The 11,715-nt window shown below is 41.3% G+C and overlaps 1 pseudogene; it reads left to right on the forward strand.

Annotated features, from left to right (window-relative positions):
* Positions 1-10,285: 10,285 nt before the first annotated feature.
* On the forward strand, positions 10,286-10,968 carry LOC123246113 (annotated as a pseudogene).
* The last annotated feature ends 747 nt before the right edge of the window (positions 10,969-11,715 follow it).

Below are 11,715 nucleotides of genomic sequence, written 5' to 3' on the forward strand. Positions count from 1 at the left end.
TGAAGGGGATAAGAGGAGTATGAATCATGTAACCATGTTAAAAATGAATATTAATAAATGTTTAAAATTAAAAAAAAGCAGGACCAGCTGGGGAGTATCTGAGATGGTAAACAAGATGGCAAAAGGCTTTTTTCTGGGAGAAGAATTAGATTTTTTCTGATTGAGCTCCATTTCCACATGACCAACAGCCTCTTGAACATTTCACCCTTGAAGTCCTATAGGTATCTCACACTCAACCCTATCAAGTGGCCAAGTCACTTCACCTCTGTTTGCCTAATCCACTGGAAAAGGAAATAGCAAGCCACTCCAGAAAACCCCAAATGGAGTCATAAGGAATTAGACATAATCGGATCAAGGGCTCCACCATCCTTCCAGTTGCCCGGGTGTGCAGATTCAAAATAACCTTTGACTCGTCACTTGCTCAACCTTAATATCTGATCAGTTGCCAAATCCATCTTTACAACATCTTTCATAATAATTCCTTTCTCTCTACTCACTCAGCCACAACCTATTTCAGACCCTTTTCATCTCTCACCTAGACTATTGCAATCATTTTCCAGTTTATCTCCTAGTCTCCAGCCTCTACCCCCTCTAACCCATCTTCCACATAGAAACCAAAGTAATATTCCTAAAGCAAAGGTCTGACCAGATCACTCCCCTGGTCAATAAACTCCAGTATTCCTCTGGGAACAGTCCATTCTCCAAGGTCTAGAAGTATGTCTCCCCATGACAATGGAATTCAGCAAGGGAGAGATTTCATTTCCTTCAGCTGAGTTCCCCATCCCTGGTGCCCAGAAATGGCCTCTTCTCAAAGGAACAGTGCAGGATATTGACACTGGACTGGGGAAGGTATTGAGCGATAATTGATAGGAAGATTGACAGAGTAGGCGCCAAATAACTCATGGCCTTTGTTGTCTGACTTTACCTTTAACATTATAGCAGACCTGAGGCAGCTGGCTGGTACAGTGGCCAGTTGGAAGAACCTAGGTTCAAATCTAACCTGAGATACTTCCTAGCTGTATGACCCTGGGGAAGTCATTTAACCTCATTTGCCTAACCCTTCCCTTCCTTCACAGGAAGTAAGAGTTTTAGAGAAAAGAAAAAAAAATTATAGCAGACCTAGGTCCCCACAGTAAGCCTCAGGATGTACCTGAGTTGGACCCTTTGTTGCTATTCAGCCATGTCTGACTATTTGATTCCATGGGCAAAAGTTTTCTTGGCAAAGATAATAGAATGGTTGGCTATTTCTTTCTCCAATATATCCCTATTTTACAGATAAGCAACTGAGGCAAACAGAGGTTTTAAGTGGCTTGCCCACAGTCACATAGCTAGCAAGTATCAGAGAGGCCAGATTTGAACTCAGATCTTCCTGACTCTGGACCCCATACTTTATCCAATAACCCACCTAACTGCCTTGAGTATTGGACCCTTACCTCTTTTCTACCCAAGGACTTCACACCAGCATCTTCTGCAGACACCCAAGCCCAGTGGAGCCTCTGCCCCACCTACTAAAGCCTGATTGACATCCCTGCCCTTCCCTGGAGCTTCATACCCCTTTTGCTCTTCAACAAAAATATCCCATAAAACTGCAGAACTAAGAGTTCTGTTTGACAGGACTGAACCCTGATCTGGGGCCCAGAACCAAAGGTAGATTCCAAATGGGCTCAGAGTAGAATCGGCCAATACAAATAGGTCCTAACTTTGACCCTGTTGGTCGTGCATCCCCAGGACTCTCTAGGCACACACTGGATCTTCCATCACTCACTCTTCTATGCCCACATCTCCAAAGCAGATTGGCTCTCCTAGAATCTTCAGTGTACAGAACAGAAGTTTTCTCCAATTAGTAGAAAGTGATTCTTTAACACTGGACATTTTCTTTATAGATCATTTGAGATCTTTACGCTACCGTTAGATTATTATTTGTGACTGACCTGATGCTGTTTTAACAAGGAAGGTCCTGGGACCACATCTCCTAAGACTAATAAGCAAAAGATTCTTCTATCCAGTTTCCCCGTGTCTTGGAAGCTCCACCATCAGCAGCTAAAAGGGGAGCACAGGTGGAATGCTGTTCTTTGGATGGCCTTGACTCACTCTCTGTCTCAGAAAATCCTTCAGGGGAGGGGAGAGGAAGAGAAAGAAACAAGGAGGGAAAAAAAGAGAAAACTGGAGAGAACCTGAGACAATGATAACAATCAGAGAGAGGAATCACAATCAGAATAGAAAGAGACCCAAAGGGACAGAGAAAGATAGGGCTATGCAGCCCAAAGGATTATAGATTTAGAACCAGAAGACAATTTAGAGATCACCTAAACCAATCCCCTAATTTAGCTGAGGAAAACTGAGGTCCAGAGAATTGAATAAATAACTTGCCCAACACCACACAAATAGGCCAGAATAAATCTGGAATTCAGACTCAGGATTTCTAATTCTGAATGTAGTGATTCTCTAGTACAGAAGGCTAACTGATTTTTGTGTGTTTTGTGTAATTTCCACTCCAAAAGGCTTATGGTAGGGGGTAAGGGGTGCTGGGAGGATAGACTACCTGTGGCATATGTGTCTTTGTATTAAGGAAATTTCAGGAAACAGGTTATCTGCTTTTTTAACCTATCATCAGCCCCTTTAGGTTGAATGACTTTTCTGTAAAAGGTACTCTTAAACTGGGATTTTGGAGGGACTGAGAATTTTGATAAGGAAAAATATATTGGTGATATAATTGATAAAACCAAACACTTGGAGTCAGGAAGAACTGAGTTCCAATCCCACCTCATACATTAGCTGTATGACTCTGGGGAAGTCATTTAGCTTCTCTCAGCCTCAGTTTCTTCATCTGTAATATGGGGATAATTATAGCACCTACCTCTCAAAGTTATTTTCCATATAATTAGTTTTCTTTGTAATCCTCTATATTTTATTTTATGCATTTTAAAGCATCATTCTAACAAGGATTTCAGACAGTCTAAGGGGTCTAAGCCACAGAAAGCTTCTAAAAGCTTCTGCTCTGTGAGGTAGAAGGTAAAAAAGGCTAGATTAGTGATGGCAAACCTTTTAGAGACTGAGTGCCCAAACTGTACCCTCACACATGTGAGCTGCCCCCTTACCCCAGAGAGGGGAGGGAGGAAGTGCTCCCATTGGACTGCAGGGCAGAGGGATGAGTGGTTTTGAAAAATGTCCTCAGGTCTGGTAGAGAGGGGGAAGGGAGCAGCCCCTTCTGGCACACATGCCATAGGTTCACCAACACAGGGCTAGAGCTTCCTTTTGACCCTGTCTCCCAAGTTCCTTCCCTTCTGTACAGTAGAATTTTTCTGTCTTACTGCCTTTCTCTGGGTTTCTAAGTCTCTCTGTCTGTCCCCCTCTGTGCCTCCCTCTCTCCTCCTCTCCTTGTTCTCTCTCCTCATTCATCCTCTCTTCTCTCTCTTTTCTCTCCTTCATCTCTCCTCTCTCTTCCCTTTCCTCTCTTTCTTCTCTTTCTCTCCCTCTACATCTTTGTCTCTCTATGTCTCTCTCTCCCCCTCTGCCTCCCTCTCCCTTTCCTTGCTCTCTCTCCACTGTCTCTTCACTTGCTCTCTGCTCTTCTTTCTCCTTTTTCTCTCCCTTCTCTCCCTTTCCTTTCTCCTCTCTTCTCTTTCTTTTCTTTGTCTCTCTCATCTCTGCCTCCCTCTTTTCCCTTCTCTCTTCTCTCTCTCTCCTCTCTGCCCCTTCATTCTCTTCTCTTCTCTCTTCTCTATTTCCTCTCCTTTCCCTTTTCTACTCCTCTCTCTCCCTCTCTTTTTCAGCGGTTTTCTTTTTCCCCTGCTTTTGTAGCGCCTTTCAGTATACTTTGTGCCAACAGCTAGGAATGTCTTCCTTTCCACTTCCCAATCACCTGAAAGGACTCATGAGTCAGAAATTGTGTTTAAAGCTTCCTGTTAGCAAGCAGGGACTTCACAACATTTTACACGATGCCATCTGGTGGCAGAACAATGGCCTTGCCCTTGGCTCAGAAGAGGTCTTAGAAACAGTCTCTCCTCTTGAAACTTACCTTGAAGTGCCAAGTCAAATAATCCTTGCTCTCAGGGACTGCAATATAAATAGGATGGAGGATGGGGGAGAAAGATATTATCTCTGTTTTTGAGGGATATCATTGCCAGTTACTAGAGTATTAAAGAGTAGCAAAGGCAGAAGTGTCAAGATTGATGTCAAGATACTCTGTATTTTCCCTTTTTTTTCTGCTTAACAGATTCCTATTTTCCATGCCCTGGAGTCAGGAAGACTCCTTTTCTTGAGTTCAAATCTACCCTTAAACACTTACTAGTTGTATGACTCTGGGCAAGTCACTTAACCCTGTCAGCCTCAGTATCCTCATCTAAAAAAATCAGCCCAAGAAGGGAATGGCAAACTCTAGTGTCTTTGCCAAGAAAATAACAAATGGAGACATGATGAGTCTGACACAACTGAAAAATGACAAAACAACAACCTTATACTCTTCTAGTCCCAGTGAGACAGAATCATTCTCTGTCAAAGTAAAAAGCTGCTTTTCTCCTGCTAACATTCTCATCCTTACCCATTCCCCCTCCTTTTTTTTTACTACTACCCCCTTATTAACTACTTTCAGATGAAGTGTTCAGTTGGATTTGCTGAATTGTTGCTTCTTTCTCTCACTTTTAAATAATCCCTCTGACAGCCCTGGCTCACAGAAGAGGGGAAAGCTAATGTTTGGAAGCTAATGTAATGTAGCACTAAAAGCATAGATGTTGTTGTTGTTCATCCTTTGTTTTCAAAAAGGACCAATGTTATCATGAGATGATGTCTTCACTGGTGAATGAATTGGATTTAAGTGAGGCAGAGTTGCACAAAGTTATTGGTCTCACTCTCTCTTCCAGAGTCACCAAAGTTCAATGGCAGAACAAAAGTCAAGATGACTGCTGATGGCCACGGATGCAGTGGATGAGCTTGGTGTCATGCTATAGCTTCTTAGAGCCACAAGTGAAAGTTGGGTGAAAGGTGGATGAGCAGCCCTGCAAAGGGCTCAGCAAGCCCTCACGTCAGAGATGCTCATCTTGCCTGAATGTTCCATCTCAGATGCTTAATAAATGTTTGTTGATTTGATTTGTCATAAAATACAAACATTAGCATGACTAAAAGTCTTTCCATAGTCTGGTATGAACCTGCCTTTCTAGCTTCGTTTCTTTCTTTTTTTTTAAACCCTTACCTTCTGCTTTAGAATCAATACTATGTACTGGTTCTAAGGCAGAAGAGCAATAAGGGCTAGGCAATGGGAGTTAAGTGACTTTCCCAGGGTCACACAGCTAGGAAGTATCTGAGGCTAGATTTGAACCCAGGACCTCCCATCTCCAGGTCTGGCTCTCAATTCACTGAACCACCCCGCTGTTCCCTCTAGCTTCATTTCATATGACTTCCTTTATGTTTTAGCCAAATTGGATCACTATTTCTAGATCACATATGCTATATTCCAATCCTTTATATTTTCATAGACCATTTTCTGCTACTTGGAATGTGTTTTCTCCCCATTTCTAACTTTCATGATCCTTATCTTACTTCATAGCTCAGATCAGATTCCACCTCTTCTATGAAACTTTCTCCAGTGTCCCTCAATGGAAGGGTCTTCTCCCTTCTAAAATATGCCTGCAGTTCCACAGCAATACTGAGGGACTTATGAAAAAGAAAACTAGCCACATTCAGAGGAAGAACTGTGGGAGGAGAAACGCAGAAGAAAAACAACTGCTTGAACACATGGGCTGATGGGGATATTATTGGGGATGCAGACACTAAACAATAACTCTAGTCCAACTATCAATAATATGGAATTAGGTCTTAATCAATGATACATGTAAAACCCCCCGGAATTGTGCATCGGCTAAGGGGGGTTGGAGGGTTTGGGGAGAGGGAAAGAACATGAAACATATAACTATGAGAAAATATTCAAAATAAAAATATAAATAGAGAGAGAGAGAGAGAGAGAGAGAGAGAGAGAGAGAGAGAGAGAGAGAGAGAGATAAAATATGCCTGCAGAATCTTCCCCAGACTTTGATTATATTTCCCTGGGCACATATTATATTCCCCAGAAGAGTAAAAGCTCCTTGAGAGCTGGATCATATTTCTTTTTTGGCTTTGTATCCACACCACCTGGCATAATTTCTGGCACATAGGAGGCCCTTATTAAATGTTTGTTTAACTGAGTCATGTTAAATGATACAATCTAGCTGCACCCTAGTTATCTATAACTAGGATTCTTAATTTGGAATCCATGAACTTGTTTTTTAAATATTTTATAACTAAATTTCAATATAAATTATTTCCTCTGTAATCCTGTATAACTTATTTCATGTATTTTTAAAATAATGCTATTGGAGGCAGCTGGGTGGCTCAGCAGATTGAGAGCTAGGCCTAGAGACAGGAAGTCCTAGGTTCAAATATGGCCTCAGATACTTCTTAGCTGTGTGACCCTGGGAAAGTCATTGCCAAGCTCTTACCACTCTTCTGCCTTGGAACCAATACACAATACTGATTCTAAGACAGAAAGTAATGTTTTTTTTAAAAATAATAATAATAATGTTATTCTAAGAAGTACTTTAGAGGCTTCACCAGTCTGCTCAAGGGATAAAATATTAAGTTCCTGATGTATTCAGGGGCAGCTAAGTGGCTCAGTGGATCTAGAGACAGGAGGTCCTGGGTTGAAATCTGGCCTCAGACATTTCCTAGCTGTGTGACCCTTGGCAAGTCACTTAACCCCCATTGCCTAGCCTTTACCGTCCTTCTGTCTTGGAACCAATACACAGTAGTGATTCTAAGACAGAAGGTAAGGGTTTTTAAAAAATTGAAAAAAAAGAAACACTGCATATTTTTATTCAGAATAAAAACTTGCAATGTGTTAAGCTCAGAGAATATTTAGTAAAGAAAAATGGCAATAATAAAAACATTTAACTTGACAAAACTATTGCAAAAGGAACCATTTGTGTCAATGATACATACTTGATCTTGGGACTTCATGACTAGAAGATACTTTAGAGATCATCTATTCCAACCCCCTCAGTCATTTTGGAAAATTGATCCCAAAGAAATTGGGGGACAATAGAAAGATGACTTGTTAAAATTGTTTTGTTGTTGTTGCCCAATAGAGCCCAATACTTTATGATTCTATTTGGGGTTTTCTTAGCAAAGATACAGTAATGGTTTACCATTTCCTTCTCCAGCTCATTTTACAGATGAGGAAACTGAGGGAAACACGAGCAGAGCCTGTGATTTGCCCAGAGTCACACAACTAATAAGTGTCTGAGGCCAGATTTGAACTCAAGATGTGGGTGAAGATAGTTTTGATCATCCTTGATTTGTTGTTCAGTGTTCCAGTCATATATGACATTTTGTGTCCCCATTTGGGTTTTTTTGGCAGAGATACTGGAGTGGTTTGCCATTAACTTCTCCAGAACATTTTACAGATGAGGAAACTGAGGCAAACAGGGTCACATAGCTACTAAGTGTCTGAGACCAGATCTGAACTCATGAAGATGAGTCTTCCTGACTCTAGACCAGGCATTCTATCTACTATGTCACCTGGCTGCCCCTACCTTATTGCTAGATTATGGCAAAGAAGAGTCCAAGAATGAGATTTCCTCAGTTCTGACAGGGGGGGGATGGAGTGGGGGATAAGAGTAGAAGAAGGGGGAGGAGGAAGAATGATATAGGGTTCTTTGTTTACTGTGTTCTCTTGTCTACTGCACTGTGTCATTAATAGGACCCTTCAGTCCTGCTCCAGCAGCTTTCCTTTCCATGACAATTCTCCTACTACACATTGCTACCCCCTGCACACATCACCACCAATTACTCTTCAAATAAGAATTTCCATGCTGTCTCCTTGCCCTGATGCCTAATTCTTCCTTCTGCCTTGATAAGAATCACTATTCCTGTTCAATAAACCACTGCTCTTCCCTTCTCTCAGAGAAACTCTCACTCTTATACAAATTACCAGTTCCCCAATCTAGAACATCTTCCTCTGCTTCCTCTCCCCTGTTCCATCCTGATCCTTCTTCCCAACTCTTGTCTAGGTGCTAAACTATACTAGTCCCACAACCCTAAAGAAGAAAAGGAAGAGGTAGAGAAGAAAAAAGGGGAAATTGATGATGCTGATGATGGTTGTGATGGTGGTAGTAGTAATAGTTCATGCTTCACAGAGTGCTTTTCTCATAACAACCCTACAAGGTAAATAGAATAAATGTTACTATTCTCATTTCACATTTGAGGAAACTGAGACTTTCTAGGGAATAAAGTAGAGTGCACAGGGTCATAGTTATTAAGTATCAGTAGAAATGGAAATCCACATTTTCTCATTGTAAGACCAGCATCCATTCCCCAACAGCATGCTATGCCCCTTATCTATGGTTCATCATCCAACTTTGTCCCTTGCCCCTGACATTCTTTCTGACTCTGTGTCTATAATTAGATTTTTTTAAACCCTTGCCTTCCATATTATAATCAATACCAAACATTGGTTCTAAGGCAGAAGAGTGATAAGGGCTAGGCAATGGAGATTAAATGACTTACCCAGGATTAAACAGCTAGCAAGTGTCTGAGGCAAGATTTGAACCCAGAATCTCCCGTCTCTAAGTCTGGTTCTCTATCCACCTAGCTGTCACCTGTTATAAGGAAGAGGATTTTAGCATGTCAGGTCTGCAAGGGAGAATGGCAGCAGGATAAAGATTCTGGAATGTTGGTAGTAAGTGGGTTCAGACAGTTACCTGGAGAGTTGAGCTGTCTTTCTCTGGTTTGGCCTGGAGAAGACTGGCTACTTCCCTTGGTGTCTGTACTACTTTAATCTCCCATCTTACCTGCTTACCAGCTACTTGCTGTGATTTGCTGAGTTCCTGGTGTGATCCTGAGTCTTTTGGACCAGATGTCTGTAAGATCAGGTCTGGGGTCCTTGTGGATCCAAGATCTTTTCCCTGGGCCCAGATACCTACCATAGACCACTTCTCTATTACCATCAAAAGGGGGGTTTGGTTTAGTGCAGCCTTAGCTAGAGTAGGACTGGGCATCTTTTAGGGCAGAGAGGCTAGGCTCAGTGTAGGAAATTACTTTGAAGACTTCCCATGAGAGAACAACTTTAGATCTGGAGGGAAGTTTAGGTAGTTGACATTAGTTTAGGGTTACCCAAATTCCCTTTCCATCTTTCCTTATTATAATAAATCCAACATCTATCCCTGTTATTGAGTGGTCTGTGTGTTTTAACTCAGGGCAGACTCTGCCTTGTAATGAGGAAACTAAGACATTAGCACCGAGGCTGCCAGGCTGTGTCTAAAGAGCTGAGAACTCCATAATGGAATGAAGCTGGGATTTTGAAAAAGTGATTAGTTTGACCAAACCGGAGGGAAGGAGGTTTTTTTGGCTGTGTGATCCAGCTTTGCCAAATATCCAAGTTGTTGTCAGTGTGGGATATCACTGAGAAGAAGACACTCCAAGCAACAATCATGGCCTAGGTTGAGGAAAGGTCTGGATTATCTGTTGGTGGACAGCAGATTTATCTACCTCATTCCCTAGAGTCTGTTTTGGACTAACTGGCTGTTTATTGGACTTATTCCTGGTTCCTGTGGCATCTATGATCATCTTGGAGCATCACCGAACCAGTGCAGTGAGAAATCCCTCCTCTCCAGCCCCTCCTATTCTAGTTAGGGTTTAACTTAGCTTAGATCTCAGTTTAGTTAAACCATTAGGGCTATTCCTTAATAGAGAAACCCCTCTCTCCCACTTCCCTCATCTAATACCATTTATAAACCCAGTTTGTTAGTACTTTCCTGCCTCCTCTAAGCTATCAAGAACCCACTTCATTGTTTTTCCCTGGTTGGTAGATTGTCAGTTATGTGACCAACTGTCATTCCCAAACCTCACATCCCCATTTGGTTTACCTGTGTTTATCTGTCAGTCCTTCCCTTGTGAGGTGTGAGAGTGTCCCCAGTTTGTCTGGGATCTAACTATTCCCCTATTCCCAGTATCATCTTTTCAGCCTGACTGGGTCTTGTCAGTCTATCAACCCACGGTTACCCTATTTAGCCTTCCCAAACCTGTTAAATCTTCTGATATTGGCCTACATTAACCATCTAGTCCCTTCCCCTAAAATCACTCTTACACCGCCCCTCTCACAAAGTAAGGATGGAGGATCCCTTCTTTGTCTCCCTCTTAAGATTAGAAGCTCCTTAGAGATCAGAGTTCCCCTCTATCAGACTATGTGCCCTCTCAGAATAAAAACTGTCTTTTCTCTCAGATTGTGTTTCCTGGAAATCTGTACTATTCTCTTAACATGGGGAAACAAAAGACAGAGAGGAAATATGCAACCATGAAGCAAATGCTTAGTTTACGAGATAAGAGAGTAAAAGAAAAAGATCAATTATAACCAAAAAAGAAAGAGAAGAAAGATCCCAGCACTCTCAAAGAAAGAGAAGTCCTGCAACACCTATCCTGCTTGTTCTTCCAATATAACACATGGTTGGGACTCCCTTACTATATCCTGGTTGATAACAACTTTACCAACTTCTCCAACAAAGCCAAGCTGGATTTATTGCAATCAATGATGGATTGTCTTTATGCCAAATGCATTCCTTGCATAACTGACTGTATAATGGCTGAAAGAGAAAAACTGGGACAGAAAGTAGCCCTGAGGATTGCCAAGGACCCACAATTTGAACGATTTCCATGCTCACCCAAAGGAACATATGCAGATGATTACTTAGTCCAGAGAGCATAAGTGTTATTATATTGTGGCTACAGTTGATCCAGACCTTAAAGTGAAGAATCCAGAAGATCCGTGGAGTTCCCATCACGGACATTTCCAACCACAGGTATAACATAGAAAGAATTCTTGATGAGTATTGGAGACCCTTGATTGTAATTTCAAGAGACCGTGTTTCCTGTGATGCCAGACTACAAAATAACCAGTTAACAGAAAAGCACCCCTGTAGACCCTTACTTGATCCTCTTATATAAAATGAGATTACAGGAACTTATTTTTTTATTCTATTCTGAAGTGACTTTTGTATTTTCATGAAAAGCTCATTGAACTCGTTTATATATCTAAATAAATTATGTTCAGATATTTCTATAGACCCATTATCTTATTCTTCTTTACTACTAGATAATGGCCTTTAAACATGTAATTCCATGGACTTTCTTCCCTTGCCTCTACCCCTATTGTAAAAGCTGCTGCTATGTACAACTTTATTATATTGGGAATAAACCTATAAATGGGGGGGGGAAGAAATCTGTGCTATTTTATCCCATCATTCTGATGGTTCTCTGGGGGAAATAATTGTATTCTCCCTACCTCCATGAGACAGAGTATTCCTTGAAAGTAGGATTTGTGTCTACCCCATGGCAGGTGCTTGTCTTTTCCTTTCCACAATAGTCTTTAGTTTAGTCACCCTGACTACTCTCTGCTTTAACTGCCATCATTCAATCTTTCCAGACAAGCACCTAGAAAGAAACTTAGCTTAGCCCACTTGATTTTTCCTGCAATTTTCCTTGAAGTAAATCTTTATAACTGTAATATATGCAAGTTTAATTATAAGGGAGGATTCAATGTGGGAGAAAAGTTTTTCTTTTACAGTCCTCTTAAACAGAAGAATAGCTACAGGTGCCAACTATTGACAAGTAAGAAAGAGTAAAAAAGAAATAGAGAGCTAGACGAGATTCACCTCATATTGGACACAAATCTCACTGACTTGCCTTAGTTTG

Source organism: Gracilinanus agilis, chromosome 4, assembly GCF_016433145.1.
Source record: "Gracilinanus agilis isolate LMUSP501 chromosome 4, AgileGrace, whole genome shotgun sequence".
Lineage (NCBI taxonomy): Eukaryota > Metazoa > Chordata > Mammalia > Didelphimorphia > Didelphidae > Gracilinanus > Gracilinanus agilis.